Source organism: Chenopodium quinoa, unplaced genomic scaffold (assembly GCF_001683475.1).
Source record: "Chenopodium quinoa cultivar QQ74 unplaced genomic scaffold, ASM168347v1, whole genome shotgun sequence".
Lineage (NCBI taxonomy): Eukaryota > Viridiplantae > Streptophyta > Magnoliopsida > Caryophyllales > Amaranthaceae > Chenopodium > Chenopodium quinoa.
Window position 1 is genome coordinate 2,874,678 of NW_018743979.1, and position 11,784 is coordinate 2,886,461.

An 11,784-nucleotide genomic window follows, 5' to 3' on the forward strand; every position below is an offset into this window, starting at 1 on the left:
GTTCGACAAAAGAGAAGGACGACAGAAACAGTCGTCAAACAAAGATGAGAAAAGAAAAGAGGTCTGGGCGGCTGATTCCTCTAAACAGCCGGCCCAGAAAAAGAAAAAAGAATTCAAACCATACTCCCCAAAGTATGCGTTTAACAAGGATAACCAGTTTATCCTAAAAGAAATCAAGGGACGGATCTCAATTGAGAAGTCGGTCCCCATGAAGGGTTCTGCAAACAACCGGAACCAAGATAAAATCTGTGCTTATCATGATGACGTTGGTCATCACACCAATGACTGCATCAGTCTTATGCGGTACCTAGACCGCCTGGCTGAGCAAGGTGATCTTGACACTTATGTCAAGAAATCTACGGGGAACACTTCCTCAAAAAAGCTGTCGGCCAAAAAGAATCAACAGGCCGACAGCTCCGATACAGATGATGCAGTCGTCTACACCATTGCAGGCGGCTTCTCAGGAGGCGGCCCCACTATTAGGGGCAACAAAGATAATATCAGGCGGTTAGATGTAAATTCCGTTCACCAAGAACGGCCGTCCAAATATACATTTCCTGAGATTGTCATCACTGAAGAGGATCTAGGAGGGGTAAGGGGGCCGCATGACGACCCTCTCGTTATTGAATGTAAAGTGGCCAACCAGAGAGTTGGCCGAATCCTCATAGATACCGGGAGCTCCTCAGATCTCATCAGCAGCAAATGTCTGTCGAAACTGAAATATCAGACTGACTGCATACATCCGGCCTCCCACCCTTTAGTAGGGTTTGGAGGAGGAGTCGTCCACCCACTGGGACGAGTAGATTTACCCATTCGCCTGGGCGAAAAAGGGGAAGGACGACACATGGTAGTCCGGTTCCTAGTAGTAGAGGAACTCTCGGCCTACAACATGATTCTGGGTCGACCAACCCTGAATAATTCCAAGGCTGTTATAATCCCGTCTCTTATGTTGCTCAAGTTTGAGAGGGATAATGGAACAGTCGGCTCCCTAAGGGGAGATCAGAGGATGGCCCGAGAGTGCTATCTCTCGGATGTCAAGCCCACTGTTATGGCCACTGGGTTAAGTGGTGAAAAAACAGACCTTGAAAATGTCAAGGAGAGTGCGCCTGTTCAAGAAGCAGGCGGCAAAAAGAGAAAGGCGTCCCAGACAGAGTCCGCAAGAAAAGCAAGAAAATAGCAATCATTGGCAGAGGAGCGGCCGGATGAGTTCCGCCCTCAGCCGGCTGGTGAGCATACGGACCTGATCTTAGACGACTCACGTCCTGACCGAACAGTCAAAGTTGGGACGACTGCTCTGAGAAACCTTGGTGACGAGTTTCACAACCTATTGAAAGAATACAAGGACATCTTTGCATTTGAAGTCCATGAAATGCCAGGCATTAGTCTTGATCTGGCGGTACATAAACTCGTCGTGGATCCGAAAAAGAAGCCGGTACGGCAAAAGAAGCGGAACCATGGCGAAGAAAGAAGTCAGGCGGCAGCCGCCGAAGTTAAAAAATTACTTGATGCAGGGTTCATTCGGCAATGTTACTTCCCAGACTGGGTTGCAAATGTGGTGCTTGTTAAAAAGTCGAATGGCACCTGGCGAATGTGTGTAGACTACACAGACTTAAACAAGGCGTGCCCCAAAGACAGTTACCCTCTGCCTAAAATTGATAACCTGGTCGACTCAACAGCCGGCCATGCCTTGATGAGTTTCATGGACGCCTATTCTGGTGTCCATCAAATTCCCTTATGGAAGAAAGATCAGGAGAAGACGGCCTTCGTCACTGATCAGGGGTTATACTGTTACACGGTCATGCCGTTTGGTCTTAAGAATGCCCCGGCAACCTTCCAACGAATGATAAACACTGTGTTCTTTGATCAGATTGGGAGAAACGTCGAGGCATATATTGATGATATGATTGTCAAGACTAAACTTCAGAAAGATCATCTGTCGGACCTCCGAGAAACTTTCGCCACACTCAGGCGGCACCATGTCATGCTCAATCCCAAGAAATGTGTATTTGGAGTTGAGTCTGGGAAATTTCTCGGATTCCTTATCAATCAGAGAGGAATAGAGGCGAACCCTGAGAAGGTGCAGGCGGTCATTGACATGCAGTCGCCTCGTACCATCCGAGAGGTTCAGAAGTTAACAGGTTGTCTGGCGGTCTTGGGAAGATTTATAAGCCGATCAGGCGACAAATGCCTATACTTTTTCCAGACAATTAAGAAAAAGGCAAGGTTTGAATGGGGGCCGGATGCTGAGGCCGCCTTCCAGAAATTAAAAGTTCACTTACATTCCTTGCCGAGGCTGGTCAGCCCTTTGCCCAAAGAGGTTCTCTACATGTACCTGGCCGTCTCTGATCATGTGTTAAGCGCTGTTCTCCTTGCTGAAAGGGACGGCTGTCAGCTCCCGGTCTACTTTGTCAGTCACGTACTGAAAAATGCCGAGTTGAGGTATCCCCTAGTGGAGAAATTTGGTCTTGCACTCTTCATGGCTGTTAAAAAATTGAAGCCCTACTTTTTGGCACATACAATCGTCGTGTATACAGACCAACCTATCAAGCGGCCGCTGACCATCATGGAGTCGTCAGGCCGAATGATCAAATGGGCCATAGAAATACAGAGCCTCGAAGTTACTTTTGAGCCTAGAAAAGCAGTGAAGGGGCAAGCCTTTGCTGACTTTATTGTAGAGATGACTCGTCCTCCTGACTCTCAAGTTCCAGACCAAGTATGGAAGGTATATGTAAACGGAAGCTCTACTTCAAATGGTTGTGGAGCAGGCGTCATATGTCAGTCGCCAGAGGGCGACAGGTTCGAGTATGCTCTACGCTTCAGTTTTCAGGCTTCAAACAATGAGGCAGAATATGAAGCTTTACTAGCCGGGATCCGCATGTGCAAGGCGGCAGGGGCAAGAAAAATAGACGCCTGTTCCGATTCACAATTGATAGTGAGTCAGTACAATGGCGAATACGAAGCAACCCATCCGGCCATGATCAAGTATTTACAGGCGGTCCGACAAGCAGTCGGCTCCCTTGAGGATTTCCATCTGATCCAAGTGCCGAGATCAGAAAACAACCAGGCGGATGCACTGTCAAAATTAGCATCATCCGCCTCCTCTGATACTCCTCGAACTGTTATTTGGGAAGTAATGGAGAAGAGAAGCATCGAGGAAAACCCTATTGGAATCCTAGACAGAAGCTCAACCTGGATGGATTCAATCAGGGCATATCTGACAAACGGTACACTGCCGGATGATCCTCAACAGGCGTCAGCACTGAAAAAATGAGCCACCTGTTTTGAAATGATAAAGGGAGAACTTCACAAGAGGGGGTACCTTCAACCCTTCTTAAAGTGTGTTACTCCAGAAAAGGGACGAGAGATACTAGATGATCTTCACTCTGGTTACTGTGCTTCTCATATAGGTGGTAGGATGCTTGCTCAAAGGGCAAGGCGGCAGACCTACTTTTGGCCTACTTTGGAAGCGGATGCAATGGAGATGGTGAAAAAATGTGACAAGTGCCAAAGGTTTGGCAAACTAATTCACCGTCCGGCTACTAACCTCACTACCATTCACAGCCCACTACCGTTTGCTAAGTGGGGCATGGACATTCTGGGTCCATATACGCCTGCTACAGGCGGAAGGAGGTACATACTTGTTGCCGTCGACTACTTCACTAAATGGGTAGAGGCGGAGGCTGTAAAGGGAATCAAGACGAAAGATGTAATTTCATTCATTTGGAAAAACGTCATCACTCGGTTCGGGGTTCCCATGTCTATGGTTTTTTATAATGGTCCCCAATTTGAGACGCCTGTTCTCAAAAGCTGGTTGGGTGATCAAGGAATTGCAAACTACTTTGCATCTGTCGGCCGTCCACAAGCAAACGGCCAGGTAGAAGCCTTTAATAAAATCATCTCAGACGGTCTCAAGAAAAAGATTAAACGAGCAGGCGGCCTATGGGCGGATGAACTACCACATGTTCTCTGGGCCATTAGGACGATTGAAAAAGGGGCGACTGGAGAAACTCCATTCCTCCTAACTTACGGTGCGGAAGCTGTTCTTCCAATAGAACACTACGAGCCGACTCTTCGAGTGATGCTATATGACGAAGAGGCAAACTGGGAAGCCATGCGCCTGGCATTAGAATCACTTCCTGAAAAGAGGGGCAATGTTGTCTTGCGCCATGAGATCTATCGCCTGAGAATGACTAGATCATACAACAAAAAAGTACACAGGCGTCCACTCAAAGTAGGGGACTTTGTACTTAGAAAAATGGAAGCAGTTGGTAGGGCTAATGAGTCTGGCAAACTAACTCCCAACTGGGAAGGACCCTACCGAATCTATGAGGAAGTCAGGAACGGTACCTACCGTCTGGAGACACCAGACGGACAACCGTTGCCTCGAACTTGGAATATAGATAATCTTAAGAAATATTTCTTTTGAATGATGTAAATAGTCAAGAGCTACTTAATAAAAGTGCACTTTCTATTCAATTTGTACTAAGAGGGGCACGCTTACTAACAAACAGTCGGCTACTCTCCATTGAGTTTTTCACTCTATCTTCAGAGGGGCATGTCGTCTGTACCTTTACAGTCGGCTACTCTCCATTGAGTATTTTACTCACAATACTTGGCTAAAAAGATTAGGGCCTGGCCGACCCTGCGCCTAACAGGCGGCTACCCTCCTTTTACTTAGCACCTACGTTCACCAAGAACTTACCAAGGCCACAGGCCGAATGATCAGACCAGGCGCCAAGCCAACTGATCAAATCTACAAAACTAATACGACCTGTCCCAACATCATAGCAGGCGTCCGACGGCATCCATTCGGATGAAATTCGTCGCAGAGAGCAGCTCCCTTTTGGGTGGAACATTGTTCTATAAACTAATTACACGGCACCTATACGACTGTCCCCAAGGGCAACCACGTAGCCGTTTTGAGACAAGGATAACTCTATCACTAACCAAACCAGTGGTAGCAGTTGACATCTGAGTCAGATGACCGCCTGTATTACTTGGGATAAATACAGGGGGTACCTATTGAGTTAATAGCCAACAAACATTGGCGAATCAAGGGGTCTAGCCGGCCTTCGCCGCCTGGTACCTCTACTTCTCAAACAAAAGTGACGGCGACTGAGTAACTCCAACGTTATCTCATAAGTCACTCCCTCAAATTTGGTATGGAACCTGAAAGGTTTGAGTCGTCCGCCTGTTTTTAACAAACAGGGGCACTCAAACCCCTATTCCTACTAGGTAACCTATTGAGTTAATAGCCAACAAACATTGGCAAATCAAGGGGTCTAGCCGGCCTTCGCCGCCTGGTACCTCTACTTCTCAAACAAAAGTGACGGCGACTGAGTAACTCCAACGTTATCTCATAAGTCACTCCCTCAAATTTGGTATGGAACCTGAAAGGTTTGAGTCGTCCGCCTGTTTTTAACAAACAGGGGCACTCAAACCCCTATTCCTACTAGGTAACCTATTGAGTTAATAGCCAACAAACATTGGCAAATCAAGGGGATCAGTCGTCCTCCGCCGCCTGGTACCTCTACTACTCAATCTAGATTGTGACGAAGACTAAGTAACTCCTATGTTAACTTAATAGTCACTCAAACTTAGTATGGAGCCTAAAAGGTATGAGTCGTCCGCCTGTTTTAACAAGCAGAGGCCCTCAATCACTACTCTTGCTAGGATAAAAAATTATGAGTTAAAAGCTAACAACATTGGCAATAAAGGGAAACAACCGGTGCCCGCCGCTTGTTTTCTCTACTACTCAATTCCTTGACGACTAGGTAATACTTTATTTACTTGGTCAGACCACTTTCCTACTTGGTTAAAATTACAAAAAGACAGGCCCGCCTGCCTAAAAAGGATCCAGACAAAATAGTTCGAATACCGATTGGATAAATGGCCGACTGATCGTCTATCCTGGAAACAGTCAACCAGTCGTCCAGGGGCATAGGCGGCGTACTAACTATCTGTACCTGTCTGCAACGTTCGGCCATGTAAAACAGTCGGTCTAGTAAACAATTGGATATTAGATATGGTATACTTAGACAAATTTGAAGCAAAACAAAAATTCATTAAAAATAAGTCGGTCATTGAAGACCAGCAAAATATTCAAAGCCCCGGCCCCCTGTCCGGGTAAATACAAAGCAAACGGCACGCAGGCCGTGGAATGAATACATAAAGCTTAAGAAGGGGGCAGTTCAGTATTAGCAGCTGCCGCCTGGTCAGCACTCTTCTTGCTGGACTCGGCTTCATCTGCATCCTTTTTTGATGCCTTACCCCCAAGCGGCACAAGCGCCACTACCGGCTCCTCCTCCTCCGACTCCTCCCCCAACGCCTCTTCTTCAGCAGCCGCCAGGATCTGTTGATTATATGCATCCGAGCACTGGCGGTACGTTCTTTCCCAAGAGGCAAAGTCGGCACTGGGAAAGAGGCGGCCACAGGTCATGCGCTGGATTTGAGCGGAGTCTTCCATCATCTCCCGGACCAACTCTTTCTTCTCTTGCTTGGCCTTTTCCGAGAGCTCTTGGGTAAGACTCTTCTCCTGGGTCACCAGGCGTTCCTTTACGCTCGCCAAGGATTTCTCCATGGCTTCGTAAGAGTACATTTTCAGGCGAAGAGGTTTCAGCTCGGCCTGGAGATTTGTGATGGTCGCCTCCAGCTCGTCATTCTTCTTCTGGGCCGCCTCTAACTTAGCCCGAACAGCGGCGGTAGCCTGCGCCTGATAATAAAGAATATCAATGGTCAGTACTTCATTTTGGGCAATTTGAAACATTGCCTTATCACAGTCAGAGGCGGCCATAGCTTTTGCAGCCTTTACCTCTTTGTTTTTCCGATCAAGCGGCTTGCGAAGGCCGTTAACTCGGAGCAGGGCCTAAGTAAAAAACAAAAAAAAACAGGCGTCAGTTTCCAAACAAAAAAGAAAACAGGCGTCCAGAAAATTCAAATACTCAAAAATATGCTAAGTATACCTCAGCAAGGACCCCTGCAATCCCGTCAAGGTCAAGGGTGCCGACACCCCTGACCGCCTCCCTTTCAGCCGGAGGAACTGCCCTGATCATAGACTTGGCCATCTCTACCAAGTCAGGCCCCTGGGGGCCGGCTGCATCAAGCACAAACAAACGGATTAGACTTAGTAAAAAAGGAGCAAGTCTAAAATTTACAAGGACAACTTCATACCTCTAGGCGGCCCAGTAGGAGCTTTAGAAGAAGTGGCCGGCTGTTTCTCAGCCGCCACCTGTTTCCTGGCAGAACCAGGAGAGCTCCCAACAGTCGTCTTCCGGGCCTTGGGGTCCGGCTGTTGGGAAGATGAAGCTCTTGGAGCACCCGTCTAAAAAAAAAAAAAAAAAAAAAAAAAAAAAAAAAAAAAAAAGTCAGTATATGCATAAACACTCCAAAAAGAGGGTGAAAGGTTCGGAGCTCACCAAGGGTGCCCCCTTCTTGGGGAGTCGGTTGAAGCTTGTTGCATAACAGAGGCCCGCAACATGGCCGCCGCAGTCTTGGAGGCGGTGATTTTGCTCATGGCGTCAGCTGCAAAAACAAACGGCAAAGTTAATAATAGATAAACAACAAATGTATGAAACAACAGAGTATTCGACAGGCCGACTACCTCTTGAGCACCGACTGCTGAGGCCACAGGCGGCCAAAAAGTACTCGTCATAGAGCCACTTGAAGCTCGGGACGCAGTGCAGGGGTACTTGCTCTCGTACCCCTGAAGTAGAGTCGACCCTCGACTCTACTTTAAAGAGTCCTTTGTCAAGGATCTCTTTCTTAGCCTTGGGGGGAACAGGTGGCATGCTACGGCCGCCTGCAAGAAGGGGCGGATTCCTGTTCCACCTATTGAAGCGCTTGTTCTGCTCAATGTCAGAACTCTCAATGATGAGGAAGGTGCTCCGCCAGTCCTTCCACTTGTTTGCTTTACCTCTCGTCATGAGGTAGCCCCTGTGGCTTGTCAATTGATACCAGCCGGTACCGCCTGACTTAGGGGTCCGGCTGAGATAGTTCATGTGCGAAAGCCTCGAAGCTCGGCTCCACCCCGTGCAGTTCGCACCCGGCCACATAGCCGAGTACGTTGACCCAGGAGTTTGGGGCTAACTGCCATAACCCCAACTCATACCCATCCAAAATCCGCTGAACAGCCGGATGTAATGGGAAGCGAAGCCCTGCCTTGATGGCCGCCTCGTAGCAGCCAAAGCAGGAACTTTCGTAACTAGAACCAGCCGGCCAGACGACTGTGTCTTCTGGATCCGGCACAAACACTAGAAAATCGGGGCCCATGGTGTGGTTGGCAATAAAGCTCTCCACTTTCTCTTGCATGGCTGTGATTCGGCCCCGAGGTACCGTACAGTAGTAGGGGGTATTTAGCTCTCGGTAAGAGGCGGATGGTTCCGCCCAATTGTCCCCCTTCTCAACTGTGTGAGAAAGTCTCGCCTCTTGCAGGCGGCTGTTTTTCTCTTCTGTACCCAAAGAAGCATGGCCAGAAGAGCTTGACGAGGAATCGTCCTCGGACGAGTCTGAAGAGGACGACTCCTCCCCTCTCCCGGAGGGGCCCGCCTCCTCTCTTTGAAAAGGAGCAGATTTGTTAACTGTTAAATTAGAAGGGGTCACTATGACTCCCCCCACAGAATTGCCGGCATCCAGGCCGCCTTGTCTCACTTCAACATCTGGCGCCTGGTCAGATGTTTCACTAATCGGCACCCTGTGGGAGGAGCCGTCTGAATTTGAGATCCTAGCTGTCTTTTTCGTTCTGGCCATCCTGCTCTGCATAGACACAGATACAGTCGGACTTTGTATAAAGGGAAAAGATGGGTCCGGAAAAGGGCAGGCGGCACTCCTAGTCCTAGATTCAGCCGTCCCCGGTGACCGGCTGATCACTAACCTAGGTCGTGTCGTGTGCTTCCGTGGTGCCATTTCAGAAAATAAAAAGAAAATTAAGAGTAAGAGAACTAAGTTACCTGAACGAGTGACGGTTGATGAAGTTCTGAAAATCCTGTGTAGTCGGCTTGTCAGAACAGGCGGTAGGCAGAAAAAGTCCAAAATGTCAGAGCAAGTTCAGGGGTCCGAATGTTCTCAAATAGTTCTCAAAGTGTGAAAATGACTCAAGGCAACTCTCCCTTATATAGGCGAAGTGAGAAGGCGAAGGGTCACTTCCAGAATTCAAAATTTGGGCGGGAAAATCTCTCGTCCTTTCGCCGACTAACACCTGTAGCAGGTCGTCGCCCGTTACTGTGCGACACCTGTCACAGGTAACACGTGACCAGTCACGTGCCACCTGTGAGGGGCAAATGATTAGGGGATATTGCTCCCACCAATCGGAATGCGCCAAGTGGACCAATCAGGTCCTGCCAAGTGTCTCCTAGTTGGAACTGTCAGGACTTGCCACGTGGCACGCGCTTATTCGTCCACCTTGGACCTGTTATGTCACGACATGTGGCATACTCCATGCCTAATGGAGAACCCGGCCACCCAGGCCCAACTTCCGAGGGAAGCCCAATCAGCCCTAGGTTTACCTAAACCTAGGATGGACACGTTTCCAAAGGTTATAAATACCTCCCTTAATCCTCATTAAGGGGACACGCGAAAAACATTACGGAACACACTAATAACCGGCTGATCTCGCTAACAAAGCAGATTACCTACATTAAACACTCTCACCTAGAGAGACCTTATTACTTTAATTTCCGCATTAATTACTCCTTAATCAGGTACTAACTTGACCGTTGGAGGCGGAGCTCATAGGAGTCTCCGTTATTTTGCAGGTACAGGCGTCCGGTTCCAGTCTCGGAATTGTAACTCTCCCGCAGGACATCAGAAAACCCCGAAACAAAAACCACCAACCCAGCCACCATCTTCACCCTCATCCCCACTAGATGTAGCCAACACCACCTCCACCCTCACCGGAGCCACCATGTCCCTACCTCCACCTTCAACCCATCACCGCACAACCCTAGCGTAACAACTCCCTCGCACAGCAGCCCGCAACCAACCAACAGCCGCCGAATAATTCACCCAACCACCAAAAACTGGCCATCCCCACCTGCCTAGCCACCATGTCCCTTTCCGGGGAGACCACCTCGACCACTCCCAGACCGCCGAACCCAAATCACGACCACCCCAGATCGCCGAACTTAGAACCTTAACCACCCCGACCACTCCCAAATCGCCGAACCCAAACAACGACCACCCTAGATCGCCGAACTTAGAACCCCGTCCACCCCGACCACTCCCAGATCGCCGGACTTAGAACCCCGACCACCCCCAGACCGCCGAAGCCAAACATCTACCACCCCAGATCACCAAATTACCTAGAACCGACCACCGATCCTCCTGCTTTCTCTTTCTTCTCCGCCCTCTCCTCCACCCTCTCTCTCTTTATCTTCTTCCTTCTTTAATCCTTGCCCAGAATCGAAACCTCACGACGAAGCGACGAGAAATTGAAGTTCAGAGGAGAAAGAGTTGTGAGGTTAGGGTCGGTTCGGGTGAGAATCGAGCTTGGCGGTGGTCGAGGTAGAGTTGGCAGTGTCACCGGCGGTCGGGGGAGTCTGGGTAGTGTCGACGGCGATCGATGGAACTTGGGTAGTGTCCCCGGAAGGGAGATAGTGGCTGGGCAGGTGGTGGCTGGTTTTTAGTGGTTGGGGTTAAATTTTTTTTTTGTTTTTAAAAAGAAATCTAACCATAAATAGAAATCTAACCATAGTTAATATTTAATGAAATAAGGTTATGAGTGAGATGAAATTTTTAACTAAGGTCATTTTGTATAATAAAAAAAAGGGAGGTGACCATTGGTGCGTAGCAGAAGTTGAGGGTCACCGTTAAGAATATCCAAAAAAAAAAAAAAATAAATAAATCTTGCTAAACCCTCAAATAAGTCCAACTTACTCATGTATGTGTTGACACTACACACAACTACACGTCTACACACTACAAATGTGAGGTTGGTGTCAAGCTCTTAAATTTGCTTGCTATCTTAATTCTCTTTTTTAATTAGGTGTACGTCGGTACAAGAGACTAACGTAGTAGTCAGAAGTTGATGGAACTAGTTAACATATTGAATGTTGAGATTTTAATTTGATGGACCAACTTATCTTTTGCCCTTTGATTTTCGACTAATTAAGCACGCAATTAGTAAAAGTTAGATAGTTAGCCGTTAATCACCTTAATTCCTTAGAGAATAATGTACTTGACTTCTTTAATCAAATGGTTAATACAACTAAATCATGAAATCTTACCTACTTCTAGTAATGTTAAGAATGGGAGAGATATAGGATAATGGTCATGGATCGCTTTCAAAAAACAAAAGAAATGTAGTTGAATATTACGGCTATGCTTTTGAATTTAATTCAGTTTTACTTTTTGATTTTTTTTTTAATGATTTTAGAGAGCCACAAGGGCGGGTGATGAGAATCGATCTCAGAATCACCAATTATTGGGAGGGGAACTCTAACAACTTGAGCTATCCCTCACTCTCTTTTTTGAGGAATTTGAGACGATTTAGTCTTGTACTTAGACGGCGAAAACTCCCTTCATTAGAGTGAATATCACCTATCAATATATATATTAAAATATTAATATACTTATTTAAAAAAATACTTGTATTATATTTCTCTTAATTTGTTAAACATGTTGAAATTGATTGAAACTTATTTACTAGTAATTTGAATTGATAAAATAGAAATTGAAAAGAGTAAAGCACATCTTTAGAGGATACTACCTCATTCTCTTTATTTGCTCTTTTTTATTCTTCAATTCAATATTTGAAATAATGTTCTAATTATAGAGCTAAATTTTGAAGGT